Source organism: Hipposideros armiger, unplaced genomic scaffold (assembly GCF_001890085.2).
Source record: "Hipposideros armiger isolate ML-2016 unplaced genomic scaffold, ASM189008v1 scaffold_310, whole genome shotgun sequence".
NCBI lineage: Eukaryota > Metazoa > Chordata > Mammalia > Chiroptera > Hipposideridae > Hipposideros > Hipposideros armiger.
The window spans coordinates 1,891,069-1,899,690 of NW_017731660.1; positions in this window are offsets into that span (position 1 = coordinate 1,891,069).

Here is an 8,622-nt window from a genome sequence, read left to right on the forward strand (position 1 = left end):
TTTATGGGATGAAGACATCCACAACTGTGTTTTGCTTAGTGACCACCTTTTTGTTCCTAGGAACGATTTACAGGAAACCCTTATTGATAATGCTGACTCTTATCTGAAAGATGAACAGGGATATTACCAAGCTGGATATGCAATAACTTCCATGGTAAACATACATTTAAGTCTCTTATTTACCTGAATAAGATATGCCCAACAAGCTGAATTAATTGATCTAACAGGAGCTTGTAAATGAGCCAAAGGTCAAATAGTCAATATTTACACTGACAGTTGCTATATCTTTGGTGTAGCTCACAACTTTGGAATCTTGTGGAAGAGACAAGGGTTCTTAACTTCCTCAGGGCAGCCCATAAGAATGGAAAACAGTCGGCAGAACTTAAATTAGATATCATACAGCAACCGAAACAATTGGCAATTATCAAAATTTCAGGACATTTTAATGCCATCACCGTGGAAACAAAAAATAATTTAGCTGATACTGCAGCTAGACTGGCAATAATAAACAGCCAAATTATCCAGACTTGATAAAGGTGGGCCATGGCGAGAAGTCACCTCTCTTGAGCTTCCTCATTAAGTTAACCTTCGCCTTTTCAGTAGACCTGTTCTTTGTCTCTTTGTACCTATGATAACATCTTTAATCCTTTTTCTAGACCAGAGCTGGAAACTGCAAAATTTCTCATTATCATGCTTGTCTCCTGATTACCATCTCTATGTGCTATAAAAAGCTAACTGTTAGCTGTCCTGCACCCACCTATGTAAAAGAAGTACCTGTCTCTCCAATTTACTTTCATCCAGCCCCCAATCTCCAATTTACTTTTATCCAAAGTGGAGATCTCCCCGCTGTGCTTTCTCCCACCCCCTTAATCTAGCACCAATGGATTTCATGTAACCTTCTTCCTTTGATTTTATGTATAAAATAAGCTGTAAAACTGCCATGCTTTGGAGCATTTTCTCAATCCATTGAGATTTTGCTTCCTGACAATTGTTGACAGTTTGGCTCAAATAAACTCTTATAAGTTTTCTCTTAGGTTGGATGTTTTTCATCAACAAATGTATAAAATAAGTTGCTAACTGGCCATTTTCCAGAGCATTTTCTAAAACCGTTGAGACTTTGCTTCCCCACAATTGTCACCAGTTTGGCTTAAATAGACTCTTATAAACTTTTTTCTTAGGCTGGGTGTTTTTTCCTCAACAGTAACAAGAGTGCTATTGACAAAGAAAAATCATTTGAAACTCAAACGTTAAGGGTTAGACAACTGATGCTGTATTTGAAAACGTCATTTGTAAAAGACGGTGAACACTACCTGAGTTTTCCATGCAGAAAAATCTTGACACGTTAGATAGTAGGGCCATGATCCCCGCAGGTAGTGGGAGGGTCCAGGACCCCACCCCCACCCCCACCCGCTTGTCAACCTGGTTGCCAGGTGGGCCAGGTCAGCCACAGAAGTGGTCTGGGCCCTGCCAGCCCCCCGGCTTGAGCCGGTGGCCCAGAGGGACACATCCTGCCAGCCCTGGGCACAGCTCCATGGCTCGTCCCGGAGCCTGTCTTGGCCCCATCCACTGCTGGTCGCCTGGGTCCCGCCATCCGCAAGGGGAACCGGGCCCTGCTCCTCTCTTATCAGCTGCAGCAAGGGCACTGCTTCCAACCACTGGGGTGTGATGGGAGGGGCTGCACCCGGTGGCCGCTGGGGCCCTGCCCCTTACTGGGGGTCTGAGGGCCCCAACCTGGCTTCGCCTGAGGCCCATGGGGACCCCGGCCCCCACTGGTGGGCCCTGGACTTCTCTCCCTAGCTTGGCCTGGCAGCTGCCAGGGCCCCACCCCCTGCCAAGGGTTCCAGAGCCCTACCCTCGGTGAGGCCCGATGGCCCCCGGACGCTCAGTGCCTCACCAAGGGGACTGGGTTACATACCTTCTTTCTTAGCCTGGTGGCTGCTGGGTACCCCACCTGTGCCTGGGGGGCTTGGAGCCCTATCCCCTGGCTTGGACCTGCGTCCGACAAGGCCTCACCCACTATGAGGGGAATGGGGGCGGCAGGGCCTGCCCCAGTTAGACCCACCAGCCACCGGGTGACCAGCAAACTGCTTGGAGTGCAGGGCTCCCCACCTACGGGCTGGTTTCCATGACATTCTGCCTCCCTTCTTATTTTCTTGAAGTACAGAATCAAGAGATAAGAGTTTTTTGCAAAATAAAACAGTCAGAAATAAAACACTCAGAGACATGCAGCCGGCTGACCCAAGAGAGGGAAGCAGCCTGGCTTCACATTACATGAGAGCTTTTCTTTCTTTCTTTCTTTCTTTCTTTCTTTCTCTCTCTCTCTCTCTCTCTCTCTCTCTCTCTCTCTCTCTCTCTCTCTCTCTCTTTCTATGGATAGAATTGCCTCCCCCTCTCCCTTCTCTTATTCCTTTCTCCCCCTGAGGTGCCTGATCCTCTGGCAGTTAGCAATGCATTTCTTTGATTTAGGGGCTTGTGTAAACACACCCCTTTGATTTAGGGGCATGTGTAAACAAACACATCCCTTAGGAGTATGTGTAAACCAAGAATCCTATTGGGCTAGTAAGGTATTGGTGGTCCTGACATGCAGGATGTGTACTCTGATAAGAAGGATGTCTTCCTCTCCTCTGGCATTTAACAATGCATTTATTTGATTTAGAGGTATGTGTAAACACATCCCTTAGGGGTATGTGTAAACTTGCAATTCTGTTGGGCAGTTACAAGGGGTCTTGACCCAAGTAGGAGTTGCAGCAAGGGGCTTTCTAACTGAGGGTAAGTCACTCCTCCTGCTCATTTCTATCTATCTGCCTACCCTAACATTCTCCCCTCAAGAGATTGAGACCCTGACATTTTTAAAAAGATTTTATTGGGGAATTGAGGAGGGGAACAATGTTGGGGAATTGGGGAAGGGAAACAATGTGTTTTTCCAGGACCCATCAGTTCCAAGTCAAGTTGTTGTCCTTCAATCTCAGTTGTGGTGGGCTCAAGCTCAGCTCCAAGTCCAGTTGTCGCTTTCAATCTAGTTGCGGAGGGCAGGGGTGCGTAGTCCTCCATCCCATGTGGGAGTCGAACTGGCAACTTTGTTGTTAAGAGCATGCGCTCTCACCAACTCAGCAGCAGCTCCACTCTGGCGCAGCTCACTGGCCCAGGAGGGAATCGAACCAGCAACCCTATTGCTCAGAGCTCTCACTCTAACCAACTGAGCCACTGGGCTGGCCCAGAGACCCTGAAATTTTTTAGGAAAGGAGACAATGTGTCTCTTCTGTATCTACTTCCTGCTGAAATGGGGCAATGTCATAGTCAGGGTCTCATCCCCTTGCTCTCTGTCAGGAGGAAGGAGGTGTTGTCCCCATACTTTTGGCAGGTGGGGGGGCGAAAGCTGTGAATGACATTGTTGAAGGGAGACTGGTACAAATCTCAGTTCTTTATTTATGGAGGGACAGGTATCAATCTCTAGAGGACCATCATTTTTAAGTGGAACTGTTGTAATCTGGAGGAAGCAAATTTCACAAGTAGATTAAAAAGATATAGGCCAAATAGCAGTAGAAGCACTATACAAACTAAAGACCCTAATAAGGGGCCATGACTTGGTAGAAACCTAGGTAAAAAACAAAGTAAAATGTCTTTTACTGCCTGCCAGTTGGACTCAGTTGTTGGACGTTCTTTTGCAAAATTGTGAAGACATTCAGCTTGATTATATATCCTTTTAATATCTTCTTCCACTTGACTGGTGGCATTTATACAAGTGCAGCAAGTCTTATTATAATAATTACTGCATGTACTCCCCCTTGTTCAGCTAATAAGTCATCAAAGGCTAGTTGGTTGTCAAAGACAACATTTGCAAGCGAATGGAGGGACTGCTGAAGATTCTGGAGGGTGTCTGATGTTTGGAGCTGGGGTGGCTATGGACCTTGTTAGGTTGGTTAAAGTAGCCTTATGATAGGCAGATCTTCCGCAAGGGGCTTCTAGAAGGCAACCCCAGTACCAGCTAGAATAAGTCCTATGGCCCTTTTGGCTTGGGGATGAGTGATATTATGAACAGTGATTGATATGCCTTGAGGGCCTAAAACCTGTAAGGCACATTGACTTTCAAACTGAGAAGTGTCAAACGTGGGCAGCCAGAGTAATAGGAGGGTGGCAGTAGACCCAGCCTGGTGACTTTTCAATGGGTAGTTCATTTTGAGGAGGACTGCAAAGAAATAAATACCTGGGGGGAGGGTACAAGCTCCATATGGAGAAGAGGGATTAAAGCAAGTGGTCAGACCTGGGCCCCAAAGAGGGGGCTATGTTGCATTGGGGAGATAAAAGGTCTCCCCTCAGCCCAGCACCCCTGGGCCCAATCGGTATACTTCCTGCTCTTAGAGGGTTGTCTGTGCCTCCAAGTATGTGCCCCGATTCCTGGGACTCGTATTTTGTTCACCATAGTGAGCTTTGTAACTAGCTGGACACCAGAAAGCAGTATTTGGAGTGCCCCTTCTAGAACTGTCAAATGTAATGGGCTAATGGGGGACTGGACAGATGAGAGGTAGCCTTCCTCTCAATATGTACAGAAGTGACCAGAGCTAGATGTGGATGTACAGTTCAGGGTTCTGACCCTAGTTGTATCAGACCAATTAACTAGTGGGGTGAGGTGAATGCAGCCCAGATGTGTAGCTGAGGAGTATAACCTGACAACCAAGGGAGTGGGTTTGTGGAACTCCTTGGGGACCCCTGAAAGAGAGGTAAGTCTGAGATTAAAATGGGCAGGCTGAAACGGGAAAATGAGGAGTGTTTCCAGGCTGCATGTGGCATGTCCAACAGTCAGAGAGACCATTTCCCTTTGCAATTATGTTGGAAAAGTTTACATGGGTGTTAGTCTTCCATTCTCTTGGAAGGGCCGGGAATGTAATGGTACTAGGAGAACTAGTATCATATTAACAATTTAATTTGATTGTATAAGAAATAATTATTTAGTGGGGTACTAGGAAGAACACAGGTTAAACAAGAATGAGAGCTATGAGGAAAATTGAATAGTAAATAGCAGTGAGGGGGTAGTTATCAGTACTTAGCAGCAATGTCTTGAATAGTAACTTGAGGCCCTGTAGAGGCTCGCAGAAGTACTGGGATCCAGTTGGCAAGTCTTCTCTTTCATTACCCTTCCAGGGTTTTATCCAGGAATGATGGATCCAGCTAGGGACTCCTGGCTCTTTGACAGCTGTAAGGGTAGAAAGTAACACAGTGAAGGAGCCCTTCCAAGTCGGGCTTAGTTAGGATGTGGGGGTGCCATCTTTCCAAGATCTGAGGAGTATCTAGCAACCAGGTGGGTACAGGGCTGGTGACTTTGGGCTCTGCCATGCAGGTGAAGGCAAAGCCTTTTGTGCATAGGTCCTGAGGGCTTCCTGGAACTGCCCTAGAGAGGTGACATACCGAAGGAGGTTTGTAGCCTCTCAATCTAAGACCATGTCAGATGAAAGGAAGGCCCTCCCATATGGAGCCTCATGAGGGCTGAGCTGTAGGGAAGCCTGCAGTCTTATTTGAACCTGCAACAGAGGTATTGGTAGGAGGTTAAGCCATGGTCCAGAGATTTCTTGACAGAACTTCCTTAGGAGATTCCTAAGGGTTTGGTTTGCTCTTTCTACCTTGAGGGAGCTCTGAGGTCTCCATGAGGAATGTAAGAAATCTCTTGTCCCCAGGGCCTTAGCCACCTGTTGGTAATATGTGAGGTAAAATAAGGCCCATTGTCACTTTGTAAGGATGGGGTAGGTAGGCCAAATCTAAGAAGGATTTCCTTTAGCAGTTGCTTAGAAACCTCTTGGGCCCTCTCTGTCCAGGTGGGAAATGCCTCTAAGCACACGGTGAAGGTGTCAATAAATACAGAGAGGTATTTAAATCCTCTGCATGTGGGCAATTGGGTAAAATCTACTTGCCAATCATCCCCTGATAGCTTCCCTGAGGCTGAATGGGTTGTATAAGTGAGGAAGTCTAATTCCACTGGGGGTTGTTGTAAGTACAAATCAGACAGGCATGACATGCCTGGTTAATTCTTATATATGCCTTTTGCAGTAAATATTTTCTTGTAGATATGGTGTATATTATCCCATCCAAAGTGACAATGATCATGGAGTTCTTTAATGACTCTCCATTGGAAAGACAGGGGAAGGTGTAACCATTGGTTTAGCTCATGCCATTGATGAGAGCTAAGAGTGTATTCCCTTTGTGTGGCCCAGTTTTCATCCTCTGAGGTTTTATGACAAGGAAACAGTGGGCCCTGATGAAGAAGGAATGAGGAGGACCCCTATAATTTCTACTTAGAGAGAGCAGTAGCCTTGGCCACCTGACCTCCCAATGATTTCCCTGAGTTATTTCATCTTGTCCCTTTTGATGTCCCTGGCAGTGGATTACTGCAACCTCCTCAGGCAAGTGTATAACCTCTAGGAAGAATAATATCTGATGTTTGTATTTTACAGGAGTGTCTTTGGCAGTGAGGAAACCCCCTTCTTTACAGATGGCAGCATGGAGTACTAAGAAAGCACATTAAGAATCTGTATAGGTATTAATCCTCTTGTCTGTTCCTAACTGTAAAGCCCTAGTTGGGATGATTAGTTTGGCTTAATGAACTGAAGTCCCGGGAGGCAATGCTTTGGCCTAGATGGTTTCAAATGGGGTGACTGTGGCATATCTTTCACACCTGATTCCATCTCTTATAAAGCTGCTACCCAGTAAACTAAGTTTCATGGGGTTTTTCAGTGGCTGGCCTTTTAAGTCTTTCTTTCTAGCATAAGTCAGGTTGATGATTTCCTCACAAGAGTGGTACCTGCCTCTGGGCAAAGTAGTAGGATGGCAGGGTTAAGGGTGTGCACCTTTGGGCAGTAATGTCAGAATTTTCTAACAGCAAGACCTGATATTTTAATATCCTGCTGTCTGTCATACAATGGAGACCCTTGAGGACTAGTAAACTAGCCTTCTGATAGGTGGTAAATACCTTCAAGTCCTGTCCTAGAGTGATTTTAGAGGCTTCTTCTGCTAGAAGGGCAGTAGCTGCCACCATCCATGAGCAACCAGGCCAGCCCTGCGCTACCAGGTCTAATCTCTGAGATAAATATCTGACTGGGTGCTGAGTGTGGCACAACATTTGGGTTAACATCCCTAGTGCTATACCTTAATTTTCCGTGATGTATAGCCAATAGGGTTTTTGCTTTTTACTTTTTTTTTTAGCTGAGCCATCCTGCCACCTGTTGGCAGCTTAGCAGCAGCTCAGCCCCAGCCAGGACTCGAACCGCTGTTGCTCAGAGCTCAAACTCTTGAGCGAGCTCTTAACCAACTGAGCCACTCAGCCGGCGCCAATAGGGTTTTGTAAGCTGAGGCAGCCCCCAGGCCGGTGCCCAAGCAAGATCTCTCTTTAATTGCTCAAACACCTAATGTTGTTCTGGCCCCCAAACAAGGGGGTCTTGGTCCTCACTCTCTTTGAGGGATTCATGTAGAGGCTGAACCCTGAGCCCACATTTGATTAGCCAGAATCTACAGTACCCTGAGAGTCTGAGGAATGTTCTAAGCTACCTTTTTTCATAGGAGTGTTAAGCTGAGTAATTACCCTGACCCTGTCATAGGATAACTTTCCCTGGGTAAGGATTAGTCCTAGGTATTGAATCTGTTGACTGACAAGCTCTGCCTTTGGTTCAGAAACCTTATAGCCTTCTTCAGCTATGAAGTTTAAGGTCTGCATTGCATGCAGTTATTCTAATTCTTGGTTTGGGAAGCAAATAAGTAAATGATCTATATATTGAATAAGCATTCCCTTTCAAGAGACAGACAGGTTAGGTCCCTAGCTAAAGCCTGACCAAAGAGGTGTGAGCTATCTCGAAACTCTTGTGGGAGGACAGTCCAAGTGAGCGGCTGCTGATGCCTGTCCCTATCCCATTCAAAGACAAAAATAAATTGATAGGAAGAATAGAGAGGTATATAAAAGAAGTCATCCTTTAAATATAGGACTGAAAACCATTTTGTCTCTGGCAGTATCTACTTGAGGATCATATATGGGTTTGGAACTACAAGGTGGGGGAAACTACTGCTTCATTAATGATCCTTAGATCTTGGACTGATCTATATTTCCCCAAACTCTTTTTTATAAAAAGGACTGGTGTGTTTCATAAATATGAGAAGGGTTTTCACAGACAGGAGTTGAGAAATTTGTTATTAAGGGTTTTTATGGGTTTTTTTTTTAGGGTTTCAGTGAATATTGCCTCTGTTGGGGATAATGGGAGAGATCTTTAAGTTGAATTTTACTGGAGTAGCATTTTTGGCTCGTCCTGGGGTTTCTGTTGCCAAACCTCTGGGTTTACTAAATGTAACCATTTGTGGTTTTTAGGGATAAAATTTACTTTTTCATAGAGTAATATAAGTATACGAGGGAGAGGGCTTCCAAATATTAGATGTGCTCCCACTCTGTGGAGAACATCCCTGCCCAGAAGGAGCCTGGAGCATTCTGGCATAACTAAAAATGAGTGAGAAAATAGTCTTTCCCCGTGAGCTGCATAGAGGAGGGGTAAAACACTGGGTTATGAGGCTTCCCCTCTACCCCAACTATTTGGCAGGGAGAGAGAGAGAGAGAGAGAGAGAGAGAGAGAGAGAGAGAGAGAGAGAGAGAGA